At 33.9% G+C, this 9,842-nt stretch overlaps 1 pseudogene; it reads left to right on the top strand.

The window, feature by feature from the left end:
• The window catches only part of LOC106458367, a 55,038-nt pseudogene extending 46,407 nt beyond the window's left edge, over positions 1–8,631 (top strand).
• Positions 8,632–9,842: the final 1,211 nt, after the last annotated feature.

Here is a 9,842-nt window from a genome sequence, read left to right as displayed (position 1 = left end):
TTCACCAATTTTCTGTTAACAAAAAATAGTTTTCCTCTAATCAGAAAAAGTGAGTGACCACATTCCTAACGAGAATAGCATTCGACATTGCATGCTTTATGAGTTTCAAAAAGGTAACAAGGCAACGGAGGCAACCAAAAACATTTGTGGGATTTATAAAGATGTTTTGAGTGTCCGCAAATGCCAGCGGTGGTACAGAATATTTAGGTCAGGTGATTTTGACCTCTCAGCTTGCGATTGTTCAGAGAGAGAGAGCAGTAGAGTTGGACAATGACCTCCTGAAGTCAGAAGCTGAGTCAATAGACAAAGAGTTTGGGTTCCACACAAACTGTCAGATAACAACAAAGCCCAGCGCATAACTATTTCTAATTCATTGATAACCATACATGAGAGAGAACCATTTTTTCATCGGATTGTTACAGGAGATAAGAAAAGGGGTCCTTTATGTCAACACGAAGCGCAAGAATCAGTGGCTTAGCCCTGGCCTGAATCCAATTCCAACAGCCAAACCAGGTTTAAACCCGCAGAAAGTCGTGTTATCCGTTTGGTGGGAGAGAGTCGGCATAATTCGCTTTAAGTTATTGAAATCAAATCAAACTATAACTGCAGACCTTTATTGTCAACAATTGGGCCGTTTGCTCTCATTGAAAAATGTCAATAACTGATCAACAGAAAAGGAGTCATTCAGCAGGATGACAATGCAAGACTATATTCTGCAAGAATGACTCAGAACAAGATCAGATATTTGGATTGGGAAGTTCTGCCTCACCCTCCATACTCTCCTGACATTGTGCCCCTTCAGATTACCGTTTATTTAGATCTATACAGTAATTTTTCAGCGATAAACCTTCAGAAATATTGATGGCATCAAAACTGCTCTCCCAGAATTCTTTATCTCAAAGGAAGCTTCCATCTATTAACGAGAAATTGAAAGCTTGATTGAAAGATGGCACATTGTCAATAATAATGGTAATTATGTAACTGGTTGAGAAAATGAAAAATTACCTTTCAAAATATATTTTACTGTATAAAGAACAAAAAACGACCTTACTTTCCGGTACCCCTAATATTTTGTGCTAGTTGTTCTAACTCATGATAAGCTTGATAAATATTTTTCGAAGGACCATATGGGTGTTACGATGAAAACATAAATTGTGAAAGAAAAATAGTCCAGTAGCTATCTATCATATGTAAATAACTGGACTGAGGAATCGTCATAAACGTATAGGCTACTTAATTCAGAAACTTTAAGAAAACAAAATTCGGCCAACTATAATTTGTTTCGCTCATAAGCTGCTAGTAAATGCAACTTATGCTATGCTAATAGAATAATCCAACTACAGATAATTCAAACACGCACTTTCTTTTTATTTCTCAATTTACGGAACGAAACGTTTCGCAATTTGACTGTTACATCAAATAAGAAAGTACCCAACTGTTGTTATTTTCTTTATGGGCCAGGCTTTCTTAAGTGTCCATTTTGCAACTGGAAAATGTTGGAAAAAATCTTCTCCTATAAGTATGATTTATACAGTTCTTGAAAATATAACTAATGAAAAAATCTTGTACCAAAAATCTAGCACTCGAGCTACATTCTGCCATATTTTTCCACTCTGATGAAGATGAATATCACCTGTGTTTTTCACATGTGTTCTCCTTTACCAGATTATATTGCACCTAGAATAAAAAGACAAAATGCAAACAAATTCTAAGAAGGTTTTCCCTTCTGCTGCCGACTTTCTTTACCATCCATTCTAAAAATACAAATATGAAACCCATCACCGAAATGCATACCACCTCTGTATATTAGCAAAGACAGGTGTAGAAATTAATGTGATCTCCTTTACATTTCTACAGTAAATCCAGCTATAGAAGGCTAATAAGAATAGTTATTTTGTATTAGACTACTTCCAGAGATCCTAAACGTAAGCATTTATTATAATGTAGCATTATACTAAGAAGTGCAAAGCATATATAAGGAGTTGAATTAAAATGGTGATCCCCTTTACATATTCTGTGAACTCCTTTATATACATCTCACCATGTCCCCAATTACCTGTTTTTATAAATAGATATCTAATTATCTCTGACAGATTTAGCTTTGTAATCTATCAGTCATTTAAACCTAAAACTACCACCACTCACACCATTTAAATGTTAGTTATACAGTTCAAGAGATACATACCTGTTATGTAATACCACTCGTCCCTAACTCTTGGGCTACTCTTTTACCAACGAATAGTGGGATTGACCGTCACATTTTAACGCTCCCACGGCTGAAAGGGTGAGCATGTTCGGTGATGGAGTTTCGAACCCGCGACCCTGAGATTTCGTCTTAAATGCCACTGGTTTTAAAAATAAGTAAGTTTCAATCTTATTATATTGTATTGACAATACACACGTTGATGTTTGAAATGTTATAAATCGAAAAGTCCCCATTACTTTTAGAGTTAGTGATAATAATATTAACCTTCGCGTCACATTATTCTTAAAGAATCCAAGATCCGAGTTTAAAGTACCAGATTAATGAACCGAGATTAACCAGTCTATTTATCTATCTATAATCACTTTGACGTATCTACAATATCTAAAACGTTGAAGGGTTTTTTTGTTAAATGAGATCATTTTACTGATATTTATCATCAAAAGCTAAATTTCAGAAATATATTCCATTTACGCTGTAACACCAGTTTCTCTAATCGCCTTACTATTGGCTTAGCCCTCTCGCCTTTACGACTATTTTAATTTTCCTGTATTTTGGTTATTTTAGTCTCTTCGTCTAAATATATATATATATTTCTGTTACGGTAATCCCTAAATTTTCCAATACCAGTTGAGTGAATATCTCCATTTATTATATCCAATATTTATCACTCTTCTAATCTTAAAATACTAACCTGTTTTATAGGAAGTGAAGGGAAAACTTAAAAAAAAATCTATAGCGAATCTTGCCATTTTGTTTTTATTTCGTTTTCTTAATACTCAAACCCCTTTGAGGTTGCATGCAAGTTTTGATATTTTGAACAGGAAAAACAATGCTATTATAACACCAGACTTGTTTTAAAATCTATGAAAGTGCTCATCATTTCTTTAAACAGGGTTCTTTGACATTTTGAAACGGATGTGCTCCTTATCTGTACGGGAAAGAGCATAATCTTTCCATTACACTAAGCACTTTTTCAAGTATTTTCTAATGCAAATTTCGTAAAGGAGAAATACCATTATGAACTGGTTAAGCTAAAAATGGTGAATAATTTTTTCAGAGTCGCAATGGACGTTCCAAAGGTACTAGTATAATATAAACCATACAGCAGTTTTTATTGCGAAACACATTGAGCCGCGAATGACTCACCAACTCTATTCGAGTTTTAGCGGGAAAGCGCATATTTTATGTTCGAATGATTTGTTTTGCATTGATTCCAGAGAAAGAGCCACTTGGAAAAGCTTTAATGGATAGTTGGCTTAACCCATGAAGCCAGAAAGAATTCCAACAGTCAGTATAAATGAGAGTCTCGATTATTATGCAACCCCACTTTGTAGGCATAATTAAGTATTTCTTACATCGTACAAGAACTGTATTTCCAAGAAAAACTAAATATGATCATCAGAGCTGGGCCTTGAACTGAAGTTATCTTGAAAATTACCTCATGTCAGAACTTTCGCGCAAAGGTACACAAACGTTATCTGCGCTAGTCGTTCGTAAACTCTCAAACTTTGACTGATAGACTAATTGAAAGCAGCTAGTTAATAGCGTCCACCGCCAACTTTTTAGCTACTCTTATCTGATTTAAAAATAGGATTTGACCGTCACTCCTTTAACTCACCCAAAGACCCAAAGTACGGCGATCGTTTTTACGGTAACGGGACTCGAACCGTGGCATCATTCACATTTCGGGTACGCTAACTACTACACTACATTCGTGACATCTGTAATTAGAAAGTCTTGCAATAACACATACAAGTTTAAAGTTGCAGATAGCTTGTAAAATATGCTAATAATGATATTATACACTTACACTAGGCCCGGCATGGCCTGGTAGTTAGGGTGCTTGAGTCGCAATATGAGGGTCGCGGGTTCGAATCCCCATCCTACCAAACACGCTCGCACTTTCAGCCATGGGGACGTTATAATGTTTCTGTCAATTCCACTATTCGTTGGTAAATGAGTATTTTAAGAGTTGGCGTTGGGTGATGATATGATGACTAGCTGCCTTCCCTCTAGTCTTTCAAAGCTAAATTAGGGACGGCTAGATAGCCCTCGTGTAGTTTTGCGCGAACTTCAAAACAAACAAACACTAACTGAACGTACCAAGATAAAAATTGATAGGAGTGGAACTTTCTTATTTCACATTCTTAATATCATTTTAAACAAGCTCAGTTTATTATACATAATTCGAGTTTGATACACAGAAAATCCTTTAAAATCCAGAATCTCCTTTGTTTTTCTAATATAAAGCACTGAAAAGTGATTTTTTTAAACTTAATATTGAATGCTTCAAAAGTTTTAGTAATAGTAAATACAATACAAGTAAAATCAATCTAAATAATGATTCATTAAGCCTGATGACGACTCCTGTAGCTGGTCAAATTGGATTACATATATTAATGTAGTGAAAACCCGTTTTTGTTTTTAAGAATTTCTATTGTAGTTTAGTACCGACTTAGTACAATATAATTACTTTTCAACATTTACTGCATTAATGAAATTTTGAAGGGTATTTAAAAATAGAAATGTAGTGAAAAAGGCTTCATTTCGTGAGTTCAGAACACAATTAGGAGTAGAGTTTCTTAAGCGCATAATGACCAGTGAGAATTACCAACATTTATAATCCCATGAGAAAAATATAGCTGTGCTATTTAGTCACTCCCTCCACAGAGTATGCTATTCCATCATGGTGTCATTTTATTTTCTTACATTAGGACACATGCTTTTCATACATAGTACCTTCTCGTATTACAAGGTTCATAAAAAAACATGGATTCATGGTCACGTGTTTGTATAATAAAATATAACTGACTTACAGAACTAAGCAGAATTTTTAAACAAAAGTTCGTGAGAAACACGGATTGATTGTCCCGTGTTTGTGTAATGAAAAGATAACCGACTTATAGAATTAAGCTGAATTTTTAAGCGAAAGTGCATGAAATATCTAATCCAAAGATTTCTAAAATTCGCCTCTCTGTTTATTTACTAGGAAATCTTGGACTATCATGCTCCGCTTCATGTAGATATTTGGGAGTCAAAGCGTTTCTTGTACTACTACCAGACAGTCATTGAATTGTCTGCTGCATTTTACGTTTCATTGCAGTTGTAAATGTTCAGGTTCGTTGAAAAGAACATTGAGAACTTCTCATGTCTTGGATATCGTGAATGGAAAATATAACTCACAAGAAGATCTGTCACATGCTCAGACGGTCTAATGAAAATGCATAAAACATTCATTAACTATAGCTTGAGTTAAATAAATTGGGCTATCATTTAAACGCTTTTCATTGTAAACAAAAACAAGTTATTTAATATAATTTTTTTCTATTAATGCATTCTAACACACATACAAAAGAGACGATTTACTAAGGAAAAAAAAGTGTAAAACTTTACTACTCTTCAAGGATGCTTTACTTGACATCATGGCTTTCTTTCTTATTTTCATTGGATATATTGCATATATAAAGATGGATAAAGATTGCATCGATTGTAAAACTTCTGATAAAGGTTGCATTGATTGTAAAGCGTCTGATAAAGGTTGCATTGATTGTAAAGCGTCTGATAAAGGTTGCATTGATTGTGAAGCGTCTGATAAAGGTTGCATTGATTGTAATGCGTCTGATAAAGGTTGCATTGATTGTAAAGCGTCTGATAAAGGTTGCATTGATTGTATGATAAACTGATCTAAAACCTTTGGAGAAATTATATAATCCGTTCAACTTTCATTCTTGGATAACTGTCGATTTTGTTTAGTTGTAAATATTTCGTATGGTTTTTGTCACCATTGTAATTTCGTATTCATTCATCCGTTTTCTTTGTGTATTTTCAATTTGTACAGGATATTTAAACAACTCAAGTCCACTTTGTTTACCCCTTGCTGTAAAAGTTATCAACAACGTTTGAGAGCGTTATTTAAAATATTTATAAAACTAAACTCACCTTATATGTTACGTGAACACGCTTTTACAATTTCTGTGAATTTGTTATCTGATTTATGCAACACTAGATATAATAATTTTTAGAGAATTTGTCCAATTGTTTTGATAAGTATCAGAATATCGATAACAGGTATTTGAATAAATACAAATAATCTAAAACCGTTTTTCATAATAAAAAAGTTGTGAATAAATAGTCTTCGTCCTAAAACGTTTTATTTGTAAAATTAAAAACAATATTACTCATCCCAGTAAAAGGATTAATGAAGATTAGTTATTTTATATTAAGGATGATTAAAGTAGAAAGGTTATGTTAATATAAGTGTTAATTGTCGAAACAAATAATGTAGTATTTTTAGTAAAATGTAACATTTTTTCACAATTTTTAAAGGGAAAACTACATTTCTTTTTCTCTCGTAATTCTATTTTGTGTCTTTTCAATACTGGTGCAACACCAGTTAAGGTATACATTTTACATACTCTGTTTTGATACTTATTTTTATTGTTTGTTTTTTCCTATACAGCACTGTATTTTTGGATGAATTTTTAAAGGGAAATTTGCCACCAATATGAACCCAAAACGAACGTCCAGTATTCACAAAATTCGGGACATTCAACTGCAGATGACAGACTTGCCTGATCATTATGATATACTAAAAGAAATTGGATCGGGAGACTATGGGAAAGTGATGCTGGCTATACACAAAGAACGGAAAGTAGAGGTTGCTTTAAAAGCAATTCCGAAAGCAACCACGACTCTCAAAGATTTTCAAATAGAATTTCATTATAGTTACTTTCTATCCCCTCACACGAACATCCTTGACACTTATGATGTGGCTTTCAATACAACAGATCAATACATCTTTGCCCAGGAAGTAGCTCCCTCTGGCGATTTATGGAAAGTAATTGAACAGCAGAATGGCATAGAAGAGAATGACGTTAAACTCGTGGTGAAACAAGTTACATCAGCACTTGAATTTATGCATAGCAAAGATTTAGTTCACAGAGATGTTCGAGCAGAAAACATCTTGATTTTTCAACCAGACTTTTCCAAAGTAAAACTAACCGATTTTGGCCTCACGCGGCGGGCAGGAACGCTAGTAAAGAAACGCACTCGTTCTCTGCCAACTTGTCCACCAGAAATCTGGGAAGCAGTTCACCTCGAGGGATACAATGTTGAATTCGGCTCTGACGTGTGGCAGATGGGTATGTTGATCTTTGGAGCCCTTCTTGCCAAATTCCCATGGGAGAAAGCTGACATTACTGATCCAAACTTCACAGAATTTGTGCAGTGGCAAAAGAGAAAGACCACGCGAACACCCAAAGACTTTAAAAAATTCACGCCACGTTTACTCCGACTTTTCAGACGTCTGATGGACCCCAAACCCTCAAAGCGCTATGACATTAAAGAAGTATACAAGTATATAGGAGACAAATGGCTATTCTGTCGAAGCCCACGGGCTAGTACTATTAGTAAAACACCCGAACCCTCAGAGCGAAGCGGACCGAAAGAAGAAACGTTAGGAGAACTTTTGTCTAATTTTGGTTTAGAGACTAGATTAAATAAAAATGATAAAGAGCAAAGGATACATGATTGGATACTTTCCAGTAGCAATGATAATGCCAGTTAAACAATCTTTTCTTAGTCGCGTGTTACTTGGATAAATCAGCCAGTGATTCGTATATAAACGGTATTGAATCAACAGACTAAGACGTCAAAATATATATCAAAATGGGTGTATTTATTACAGTCAAAAACACAAAGACCTTATGAGAAAATATTTAATAACTGTTGTTCTTTTCGCGGTTTTATTTTGAAGCTTATTATTGCCTCAGATCTCTTTGAAAGGTTCACATTTGTGTAAGACGACAGCATATATTGTGATTGCAAAAAGAAAAGAAAATCATAGTATAATGTGGGCAATAAAATAGGGAAATAACAAAACAAGTTGGTTTTGGATTAAGTAAAAAAATTCTGTCCGTTTTTATCCGTTGTCCCCAGTGTGATACACAATTTCTAGTCTTCCTGTATAGAATATTTTCAATGATGAGAAGAAAAAAAAATTTCATAGATTATTTGGATAATGTAAAGGACCTATTACGAGTATACTGGTAATTACAGACGTTCTAACGGTGGTGGCTGTATTTATAGTAAAGTTCATTATATGTTTTTCAGTGTTTGCCTGTGAAAACAAATGTGTTTTTCATGTACATATATATATATATATATAGTATATAGTTTCTTAAAATTTAAACGGCCAACAGTTACCATTAAAAGTTTAGTATAAAAAATAAACCTATGAAGTGAAATAAGTCCTTACAAGTCTGAAAATAAAAATTATAATATCCATTGCGAAATATTGATTTCATAATGTTATTGCATGTTGTCCAAACTGTAAGTGTGTGGAAATATTTAGTAAAAAAAGTACAAAACTCTACTATTGAAAGTTATACAGTGGAAGAAAATAAAGATAATTTGGTAAGATGATAATTTAGAATTTGTTGTGAGTATTTTGAATTATCGAATAGAAAAAATCAAGTAAAGTTATACTGAAGCTATCTAGTTTCTAGTTCGCAGATAAACCGCTGTGCCACTGGGGACATCTTCCTGTGAAAAACAATGTAATGTTTTCAAGCAGGAAACACATATCTGGAAATAACTTTACAATATTTAACAGCAAAATCTTAATCTTCAAAACATCATAGCGTTTTAGCTATCCGTTATTAAGATAATGCATTCAAAATATTAAAGAAATAGGCAATAACGATCAAGATGACAGTGCAAAAATCAGTAACAAAATTTTCTAAAACTACTGCATTTAGGTACTTTTTATTTACTAGAAAAACAAAAAAACAAACAAACCCTAATTCTAATACACTTGTAGGCATCTTATTTACTTGCATTTACAAAATAGATTGATATGTCAGATGATTGCTTCAGCCATATCAATATAGAGATGTAGGAATGTCACATATAGTCTGAAAAACCGTCTGTAAGAACAATGATTTGTCCGACTTTGAAGTGCATGAGAGTGATTGCCCGTCATTCAAAATATAGTTATCAAATACTATTTCTTTGACTAACTGTTGAAAGAAATCTGTCATCCAAATCTAGAAAAGATGGCAAACAAGAGGAAATACGTCTGCAAAATTAAGGGGGAAAAAGTATGATTGACAGCTGCTGGTAACTGAAAATAACGACAAGTGAACATACTTGTAAAGTGCAACGTCTGTTACACAACAGAAAATGACATAGTTAATTGATTCCTCCAGTTGTGGTCAGAATTCGACTATTTCTAACTGTACAATGTGAAACACGATGCAAACACTCTCATCCAATAAAAACTGGTCGTCTCAAGCACGATGCAAAAACTGTCATCTAATAAAAACTGGTCATCTGAAGCACGATGCAAAACTGTCATCTAATAAAAAACTGGTCATTTGAAGCACGATGCAAAAACTGTCATCCAATAAAAACTGGTCATCTCAAGCACAATGCAAAAACTGTCATCCAATGAAAAACGGGCATCTCAGACACAAATAGGAAGCCACAACTTCCGTTATTGCTTACAGAACAAACTCAAAGCAATAAATAACTGTTAGCATGTGGCGTGATTTGATGAATCGTGTGCCGTGTTTTCCTCTACTGATATTAAAGAAAAAAAATATATATGGTGAAAAACCGTATGGGGCACTCGACT

Source organism: Limulus polyphemus, unplaced genomic scaffold (genome assembly GCF_000517525.1).
Source record: "Limulus polyphemus unplaced genomic scaffold, Limulus_polyphemus-2.1.2 Scaffold452, whole genome shotgun sequence".
Classification (NCBI taxonomy): Eukaryota; Metazoa; Arthropoda; class Merostomata; order Xiphosura; family Limulidae; genus Limulus; species Limulus polyphemus.
The sequence above is the reverse complement of the archived record's forward strand: the minus strand, read 5'-3'. Positions and strand labels throughout refer to the sequence as shown.